This window comes from Geotrypetes seraphini, chromosome 6 (genome assembly GCF_902459505.1).
Source record: "Geotrypetes seraphini chromosome 6, aGeoSer1.1, whole genome shotgun sequence".
In the NCBI taxonomy this organism is placed as follows: Eukaryota; Metazoa; Chordata; class Amphibia; order Gymnophiona; family Dermophiidae; genus Geotrypetes; species Geotrypetes seraphini.
The window spans coordinates 61,721,775-61,731,626 of record NC_047089.1 but is presented as its reverse complement, the minus strand read 5'-3'; positions in this window follow the sequence as shown (position 1 = coordinate 61,731,626).

Sequence of the window (9,852 nt, the reverse complement as noted above, 5' to 3'; positions counted from 1 at the left end):
GAAATGTGGTATAAAGATGGACGATTTAGCGTCTTGGACGATCAGATCGGCAGGACATATAATTAGACAATTTTCGAAAGTAAAAAAAAGTTAGACATCTCTTTTGAAAATGTGTCTTAGGCTCTTTTTAACTTTGGACGACTTGCGAGATGAACGTAAACAGACTTAGACGTTCCTTTCGATTATGCCCCTCTATGTTTATTGCATCAAATAATGCAGTTAATGTTACCGCCCTTCAAACAAAGCTAAGGACCCAACCTGGTCCGTGTTTCGGTAAACACGCCTTCTTCAGGGGTCCAGAGTTGGTAAGGTTTGAATAAAACCACAATATAAATTGATAGTGAACATAGGTCTCTACAAATCTGGAATAATCGTGCACCGACAATCTCGGCAAAAACTTTGTTGCTGGCTGATCTTGATGAGCCCATGTTTCACTGGCTGTTACAATAGTGTAAAGAAATTCCTCACTTGCATTCTTAAATCATACCAAGTGTTCACTACCTGCTTCCATTTCACAAGCAGTAGCAAAAATTTTTTTACATAGATACTTGGCAACTGTGGTAAAAGGAGATTAAAAACAAAACAAGTGAACACACGTAGTGTGGCAGTGCTGCATCTGTTGATCAATTGTGGAGGTGAAGGCACTACTTTTCATTCAATCCTCATATATAACAAAACATGTTTCTCTAGGAACTTTAGCAATTTAATTATAACATACTGGTTGATTATAGCATTTATAAGAAATACAAACAAGTTTGGACTGATTCCAGGTAGAAGGGCAGCTAAGGTGGAGCTCAAAATTATATTTTAATATCCTGCTCTAGATACTTTAAATTGAGCTTATATTTAATATCACTAACATTTAGACTCACCATGAATGAAAAAACAACACAAATACAGGGCATTCTCTCTTGCCTAACCTGTTAGCCAATTTCCCCTTTCTTCTCTCTAACCTCTCCCAGTTAGCCCTACATTGCCACTTACCTTTCCTCTAACCTGCCCCAGTCCAGCATCTCCTCTCTCCCTCTCATCCCCACAACCCTGCTTCCTGGGCTGCTACAAATTGTACCAACATGGGACTTTCCAGCAGAGGACCACAAGTGCTGGTAGATCCTGCCCTCCTCTTGACACTTTTTTTTTTTTTTTTGGGGGGGGGGGGAGAAGAGGGTTCAGGACCCTGCAGCACTTGAGTTCAGGGGCTCTACCAGATATTCCTGCATCAGCCAAGTAGATTTGATGTGACCCAGGAAGAAAAAGGGCAACAGCAGAAGTAGGGAGAAGGAAATGAGAGGTAGATGAGATACGAGGATGCTTTACTGGTGCTCTGTCACCCTATGAATGCTACAACCCTAGGCAATAGCTTAATCTGCCTCGGGGCATGGCCAGCCCTACATACCATTTGGGTTGCTATGAAAGAGAGAATGATGGACGACTAAAAGGTAGATGGTGCACTCACTTCATGCAAGGAAGAACAAACAGGACTTGCAGTTTTATCCTGCCTACAAACTCCTCTTTATGCCACATTCTTCTCTCAAAGCTTTTTGCAATACCTACGGCAGGGGTAGGGAACTCCGGTCCTCGAGAGCTGTATTCCAGTCGGGTTTTCAGGATTTCCCCAGTGAATATGCATGATATCTATTTGCATGCACTGCTTTCAATGCATATTCATTGGGGAAATCCTGAAAACCCGACTGGAATACGGCTCTCGAGGACTGGAGTTCCCTACCTCTGACCTACGGTATCACATAATACAAAAAAAGAAAACAAAGAGGAACAAACTTTTTTTTTTTTTTTTTGCACAATACAGCCCACAGTTATCAGTCACATATCAGCATGGTGTTGAAATCCTTTGTGTAGGCTCTAATTACAAAACTGCACATACTCAAATGTACTATAATGTTCATGTTAACTGTGGTCCCATGCCTGAATAAAAAGGTCTTTCATGATGAGTCATATGGAATATTTATTTATTTGTATTTATTAACTGCCTTTTTGTCTCCAATGTTTTTATTAATTTTATAAGATAAATGTATAAATATTAAATAAAACAAGAAACAAATCATATGTACAAAACAATACATATACAGATAATAAGACAAAAAATAGATCACATGTACAAATCATTATGTATATATGTATCTATATAATTACATAAAATGTATATATCAATTGAATAAGGGGGATCAGCACATATATTGTCGGCATATGATACACAGCAATCATATTAAAATAGGGAACTTTCAAGAGGCATCATCAGCTATATAAATGAAGATTAGCAATATATTATGAAAATCTGTTTGTCAATGGTCTAAAGCTCAATAAGTTTGAACAGGTCTCCATATTTTGAGGAATGTGCTAGTGGAACGATGTTTTCCTGCGATTACACTTTCATATCAACTGCCTTTTAATGAAGAGATTCATCCAGAGTGAATACACTGAGTAGTAATCAGGTACTCTCTGGGACAATGGAGGGTTATGGCTTTAACTACATAGTGAATATTTACATCTGCCATGTGACATTTTATTGGTACATCCTAAGTTGTGGTGGCCAAACTGGTCTTCAACTGGTTTGGTTTTAAGGGTATTCACAACAGATTTGCTAATGGTTATAAATCAGATAACACCTAATAAAATAAATAAACAGTCTTCATCATAAAGCATATGGGGGCCCCCAGGGTTACCAGATTTACCTGGACATGTCCTCTTTTTAGAGGACATGTCCGGGTGGCTTTTCAAAACCTGGCACTTTGTCCAGATTTTGAAAAGCTTCCTCTTCAGATCGCGTCAGGAGGGGGCATCCGCGCATATGCGGATGCAATGCAGTGACATCACACTGCCCCCCCTGTCTGTTGAGAACAGGCTGAGGGGCGGGGCTGGGGCATGGCGTGGGTGTAACTGGGCAGGCCTGGGGGGCGGGTCTATGGGTCCAGATTTTATGCAAGTAAAATCTGGTAACCCTAATGGGGGTGGACTTAAAGATCCAAACTATGTATACCCTGGAAGTAAGGTGGGGAAGGGGAGAAGTATAAATGTACAGAATGCGAGTCTCTTTCAGTGGAAAAGCAGCTCTGAAACAGAGGATCAGAGGATGAAACAGATGCAGGAATAATCTAAGGATTTATTTTTTTCCACAAATAGATGGCCAGCAGAGATGGCCGAGAGGATATTATCAGACTTTAAGAAAGCATGGGAAAAGCACTGAGGGGATTGTAGAACTGAGCAGTTGATGGGGACGGACTGGCTGAAGAAGCTGTATCATTTTTTTATTGCTGCCATCTTCTACATATCTTTATTTAAGAGAATTATTTGCATATTGTGGAAGCAGTATGTGCATATCTGTATTCACAGTGGATATCCTGTTTTATTAGAGTTACATACAACAATAAGTAGGCTAATGAGATCTTTACTAAGGTCAATGAACAAACATATTTTTTTCCAAAAGAAACCTTAGAATAGCCTATTATAGCAGTTCATAGACCTCAGTGGTGTAACCGTGTGAAAATCAAGTTTCAGTACACACAGTATATTATACACCAAAAATCGTCATCGGTCCAGAGTTTTTTAGCAAGTGCTTAAAGTGCAATCGTTATAAATATAGGTACTCATCTTAGTGTGCAAGTAACGCAACTTGGGGGTACATATTCCAACATAGAGCTATGTTTCGCCAGATGGCTGTATCAAGGAATCCCCCTATAAACAGATGGGTAAATATAATTAGAAAAGTTCTCATATATATAATTTAGTTAAATAGTCAGAAAAGTTCTTACTATCAGATCTTAAAGCTAACCTTTACGTCGGCCGGAGCGATGTCTCCCGTGTTTCCAAGTTCATGCAGGGAAACATGGTTGCGGCGTCCTATTCTTTACTGTCAAATATATTTATTGAGCCCAACAGGAGCGGAAAACAGATAACACAGCAATACAACAAAACCAGCTCAAATTTTCAACAACTAGGAAACTACTCTTCCCCCCGCCGTTCCACCCCCTCCCAACGCCCCCACCTCAGCCCTCCTTCAATCCACCATGGAGAAAGGAACCCAAAAGAAAAGAGAAATACGTATGCACGTAAGAACTAGGTAACAGAACAAAACAGCAAATTAACAGTTCAATAAGCGACTACGAGCCGCCGGTGACATTGTGTTCCAAAAGGGTTCCCCCATGTACGCTGGAATGCTCACCCAAACGAGGATGAGAAATCTTGTACTCCCCTGCGCTCCCATCATCAGGATCATTATCAGGCGACAGTGCCATAGAGAGTAGTCAGGTGCCTCCACCTCCAACCACTTGAGCAAGATGCACTTCAGAGCAATCAGCACCGCCCAGCAGAGGAAAACTGCCGCTCCCGGTCATCGAGGAGGAAAATGGAGAGAGACACCGAACAACAGGAGAGGAAAGAGTTGCGTAGCCATAGCCCATATACGGTCCACAAAGAGAAAAATAGAATCCCAAAAGGATTGAATGGAAGGGCAGGTCCAGAACATGTGGCCCACAACTGCTTCAGGGGCACAGAAGCGAAGGCAAGCCGCAGAGGCTCGAATCCCGACCAGGTGGCCTCGTTTAGGTGAAACATACAGTCGTAGAATCAATTTATAATATTGTTCCCAAAACAGAGTGCACTTACATAAAGCAGGCAATTTTTTAATCGCATGCAAGATCACATCGTCAGGCAAGTCCACATTAAGATCATGAACCCATGCCGCCCGCAATCGGGCAGAATCAAGCAGGGGGGATTCATCCTTCAAATGCCTATGATGGAATTTTAGGGACACAGGCAGTCGAGAGCCAAATGTAAATGCAGTAGACAATTGCTCTTGACAGGAAGCCATCCTATTTTTTATACATATTCTAAACAACGTAATGAAGTAGATATCTCTACGTATCCAATCAGGAGGGAAAAACCCTCTAATGACGTGGATAGATATTATGCTCATTTTACATCAACGTCATCTACTTCAATTCAGCGTTCAGGCCCCTAGGTTCTACCGTATCAAGAGTAAAAATCCATTTTTGTTCCTTAAAATTAAGTTTCTCAGTTAGATTTCCACCCTCCCACCCAAGCTTTACTTGATCAATCCCGCCCCAGCCCCCACTGCCTGCTCTCGTCAGGCAGGAGCGCATCCGCGCACATGCAGATGTGACACGATGTCATGTGCATGTATGTGTGCACGTTACATCAACACAAGGCGTCCACGCTTGTACAGATGCACTCCTAACAGTGATTTATTCCAAGCTTTTCAAAAAAAGCTGTGCGGACCTCCGGACATGTCTGAGAAAATCTGGACGTCTGATAACCCTAGGTAAAATACTCCAGCCTTCATCCTATTGCCAGCTCCAACATGCCAGAAAAGTCTGCATGCTAAAAAGTGGGCGTTCCTTGCTATTTATTACACGGAGTGCTCATTTTAATACTAATGATCTCCTTGTACTACATTTGCATAGGATTCTCTGTGGCTGCTACTGTGGTCAGTAAAAACTGCCAAGAACCCTTTTGTGCATGGGAGGCTGAACTAACTCACAAGTTGGACTGGCTACAACTAGCCTTACTCAGACAGTATGATGTTTGTACATTCATCACATTCCTAAAGAAACCTGTCAAAATATAAACAGACAGTTAGAAAATAACATACCATTACAAATTACACCTCTCGCACACTGTTGTCTCAATTTCAGAGCTGTAGCTGCATAAAATAAAACCCTTGTCTTGTTTATAAAAAAAAATATAAATAAATACAACGTACTGCTTATGTGCTAAGTGGTTTACATTGAATAGTAATCAGGTACTCTAGGTATTTTCCGTATTTGTCCTGGAGGGATCACAGTCTAAATATGGTTCCTGGGGCAATGGAAGGCTGGGTGATTTGCCCAGGGTCACGGGCAATGGTGTTGGGCTTGGACCTGCAGCCTTGGGGTGCTGAGACAGTAGCTTTAACCACTCCACTTTAACCACTCCTCCTCCGTGTTCAGTTCTTGATTGACCCACTGATCCTGCATTTCACAATCAATCCAATCAACTTGTCTTCCGACTGTTGTATTTCTTAAGGAGCTTTTATAATTCTCTTGCTTAGAAACAAACCCCCCTTCTTTACTAATGTGTAGCGTGGGGTATAGCGCCGGCAGCGGCGGTAACTGGTCCGATGCTCATAGGAATTCTATGAGCGTCGGAACAGTTACCGCCGCTGCCGGTGCTAAAACCCACGCTACGCGTTAGTAAAGAGGGGAAAATGCATTAAAATAGCTGATGGTTTAATCTCAAGCCCTACTGTCATAGAAACATAGAAGATGACAGCAGATAAGGGCCATAGCCCATCAGGTCTGCCCACTCTACTGACCCACCCCCAAGTCTATTATCCTAGGGATCCCACTCCTGGTGACAGGTTCCTTTGGCTTAACCCTCTAAGGGATCCCACATGGGCATTCCATTTGCTCTTAAATTCTTGCACGCCTCGATCACCTGCACCGAGTGCTCGTTCCAAGGATCAACCACTCTCTCGGTGAAGAAATATTTCCTGGTGTCGCCATGAAATTTCCTGCCCCTGAGTTTGAGCGGATGCCCTCTTGTGGCTGAGGGTCCTTTGAGAAAGAGAATCTCTTCTTCCATCTCGATACGGCCGGTAATATACTTAAATGTCTCGATCATGTCTCCTCTCTCCCTACTTTCCTCGAGTGAGTACAGCCGCAAATTTTTCAGCCTTTCCTCGTACGATAGATCCTTGAGCCCCAAGACCATCCTGGTGGCCATCCGTTGCACCGACTCTACTCTCAGCACATCTTTTCGGTAGTGTGGCCTCCAGAATTGCACACAGTATTCCAAATGAGGCCTCACCATGGTTCTGTATAATGGCATTATGACTTCAGGCTTCCAGCTGAAGTCATAATGCCATTATACAGAACCATGGTGAGGCCTCATTTGGAATACTGTCCCTCATAGCAAATCTGTAGGTGATACACGTGTCTGTATTTCCAGTTTAAGGAAAAAAAATCAAACACATTTTAATCACATAAAAAGTTATAACCTAAAGCTTTCTTGTTAACCTTTATTTCACATTTTTTATGCCTGCAAATTTATTTTTTAGTATTATGTGTAATATTGTTCACATTCACATTTCTCAGCTCAATCAAACCGACCTTTTTTCTGGAACTACAACTTAAACATTCATCACTATACTACTGTGTTCCTCCCTCTTCCCTGCCCTGTTTTAAATCTTTCATCCAGCCCAATATTCTATCTATCCCAATATTCACAGTGGTGTGTTTATTTGCTTAAATTAAAAAAAAAACAACGGAGGGATAGCAAAGCAGGTCAGGTCACTAGAGGTTTCCATGTCCAATGAAAAGAAAGCAAGTCTAATAAGGTTCTAAGTTGGCAACTTAGCAAAAAAAGTCACCATTGTATCACTGTAACAATCTGTGGCTGGGGGTAGTGGGGACAGACTGCAGCTGCCTACAGAAACTGTTGCACCCTTTTACTTCAAGTCTGGTCCCCTGGAACTAAAGAACAAGACAAAGGAAAAGGCAAGAGAGATGTCCTAATGAACCAAAATGTAATCTTTATTATAAAAAAAGGTCCCAACAAGGCTCCAAGTTTCGGCATTGAACGATGCCTTCATTAGGGGACACTAAGAGCATAAAATAAACATAAATGTAAACAATTATATGCCGGATGCCAGAACATTCCAATTTCGTTTCCCCCCCAGTTCGAGGTTGTAAACTGAAAAAACACCATGAACACCTTCTCTCACACCAAGCAGCATCATGGGGTAAAGACCTAGAACAATTGCTTTCGCCCACTACTTATGGGGAAGTTAGGAAACGTCTAAAAACACACTTGTTCCTAAAGCATCTAGACAACTGATCCTCTCTTCTCTCTCCCCTCTATAGCGATTAACTTGTCCTTTTGTCTATTTGAACTACTGCACTTTATGGGAATTTCGGGCTGGTTCGCCACAGCGTTACGCACGTTATACTCGACACCGCGGACGAGACTGCTTGTTAATGACACTATCACTGACCCAATATTAATTGAAAGAGGCACATGGCAGGGCTGTCCTTTATCCCTCCTATTGTTTTTATTGTACTTGGAACCCTTTCTGCGCACGGTATCTCTGGATCCTGATATAGTAGGGGTGGACTTCGGGGATCATTCATTAAAGGTGTTAGCCTTTGCAGATGACATCTTGTTTATGCTAACTAATCCTTCTCACTCTATCCGACACCTTTTACAATCCCTTAATGAATTTAGATTTTATTCGGGCTTCACCTTAAATTATCAGAAATCTGTTGCTTTAGCTAGTCCGGTAACACTGCAGCAGACATGGAGGGGCCATTTCCCTTTCACATGGGCTGAGCACTCGATTCGATACTTGGGGGTTTGGATCCCCCGAGATCTCCAGACTCTTTATGACTATAATATCTCTCCACTACTCCAGGATACTTTACGTGACTTACATAACTGGTCCACTTTCCCGCTCACAGTAGCGGGACGGGTGGCTCTTTATAATATGGTGCTCTTTCCCAAATGGTTGTATCGTTTTCAGGTCCTGCCCTTGCTTTTATCCTATTCTCATAAAGCCCGTCTAATTAAAGGACTACAACGTTTTCTTTGGGGAGGTAAGCGACCCCGCATGCAATTCCTTAGAATGTGCTTACCTAGGGATAGAGGGGGTTATGGCTTATTAAATGTACATTGGTATGCTATTGCTTGTCAGATGAGACACATTAACGATTGGTTTCGGGGGACGTCTGACTTTACTGCGAAGTCATTGGAGTTGTCTTTGCTGGCTCCGTTTCATGTGAGCTATTTCTTGCATGTGGCGGACCCGCGGCTTTGTCCTTTGGTGGCCCAGTACCCGATATTTGCACCGGCTCGACGAGCCTGGAAGTGGGTTTGCAAAATTGCTAGATTGTCTTCTGAGGTTTCATTATACTTACCCATCCAGGGCAATGGAGCCTTTCAGCCTGGACTGCAAAATACCGCCTTTCAGAGGTGGGGTGTGCAGGGACTTCAATACCTATTACATTTATTCTCCGAGGAGGGGAGACTGGCAACTTTTGCTGACTTACGTCGGACATTTACTTTACCACCCCATGATTTATTTGCATATCACCAAATTAGACATTATGTTCAATCTCTTCCGGCGCACCATCTTGAGGAAGATAACAGGGAGGCTCTTTCAGAACTCTTTAGCCTTTCTGCACAACAGCGGATTCCGCTTCGATTTCACATAGTGGGGATCCGGGATGGACACTCTGGCCCCAATTTGGCCATCTTGGCGGCAACATGGGCTGAGGACTTGCACTGCATGCTAACGGCCCAACAGCTATAGAGGACACTGAAAAATATTCAGAAGGTGTCTCCTAATATTGTCCACTGGGAAATGCAGTTGAAAATTGTTTTGAGACTTTATATCCCGCCGGAACAGGCAGCCCGGATGGGGATTACAACCACTTACTCTTGCCCGAAATGTGCTCAAGCTCACGCTTCATTGGGACATATGCTGTGGACTTGCCCCAAAATTCAACAGTTCTGGCGACATTTAGGGCACTATATTACGCAGCTTTGGCGGAGGCGTTGGCTCCCACAACCGACAGCTTTATTTGGACATTATAATATAGCCGCGCCCAAACCCAAAGGAATGTCAGCTTTTGTCACGAGAGTGCTTTTGATGGGGAAGAAAGCAAGTCTTACTAACTGGCTGTCCCGAGATCCTCCTTCCTACGCTCAATGGAGAGCGTTGATGATTGTTCATGCGACGCTGGAGCGGAGACTAGTGGGAGATTTAGATCGTGGACCGGGCCGCAGATTCTGTCAGACCTGGGAATGCTTCTGGCAGGACCTCACACTGTATGCTCGCAG